This window comes from Otolemur garnettii, unplaced genomic scaffold (genome assembly GCF_000181295.1).
Source record: "Otolemur garnettii isolate 467f Iridium unplaced genomic scaffold, OtoGar3 scaffold00103, whole genome shotgun sequence".
In the NCBI taxonomy this organism is placed as follows: domain Eukaryota; kingdom Metazoa; phylum Chordata; class Mammalia; order Primates; family Galagidae; genus Otolemur; species Otolemur garnettii.
Window position 1 is genome coordinate 4,697,704 of NW_003852498.1, and position 801 is coordinate 4,698,504.

Below are 801 nucleotides of genomic sequence, written 5' to 3' on the forward strand. Positions count from 1 at the left end.
TCTAACTGGTAGGAACAGCATGTAAAAGCTTAAGGTAATACCATGAATTATTATTTTTTTTTTTTGTAGACAGAGTCTCACTCTGTTGCCCTGGGTAAGGTTATACCAGTAATCAAGATCTGAGTGGTCCAGACAAGGAGGATCCCATAAGCTCAGGAGTTTAGGACCAGCCTGACCAAAAGAGACCCAAACTCCTAAAAATACAAAAATTAGTGGAGCATTGTGACACAGGCCTGTAGTCCCAGCTCCTCAGAAAGCTGAGGCAAGAGGATTTCTTGGGCCCAAGAGTTTGAGATTGCTGTGAGCTAAGAAGCCAGGGTACTCTACGCAGGGCGACAGAGTGGGGACCCTGTATCAAAAAAAGAAAAAAAATCAGAACATTTTCAGGGCACACGTACAAAATAATATGTGAATACCAATAATCAAACATTTAGTTTCATTCCTAAGATTTCGGTTATTGCTATAAATAGCCCACTGTCAGCTCTGAAGAGAATCTTTGCATTGTTCCCGGGTGCGGCTTCGTTCTCGTTGCTGCCTTCGCCGCCGCCGTGGACTCCAGGAGCTTTATCGCCAGAGCCCCCGACCTCAGACCTCCTTTTCCATCCCCCGCATCAGATCACCACGTCAGACGCAGCGAGTTGTGCCCCACCCAACAGACACCAGCTCTGAGACCACCACCAACCAAGGGCCTTAACAGAGAAAAAGGAAGTTGTGAAGGAGGCAGGGAATGGGAGAGACCGTCCCTGCTAATAAGGAGAATGGGGAGCCGGAGGCCGACAGTGAGGCGGACGTGGAAGAAGA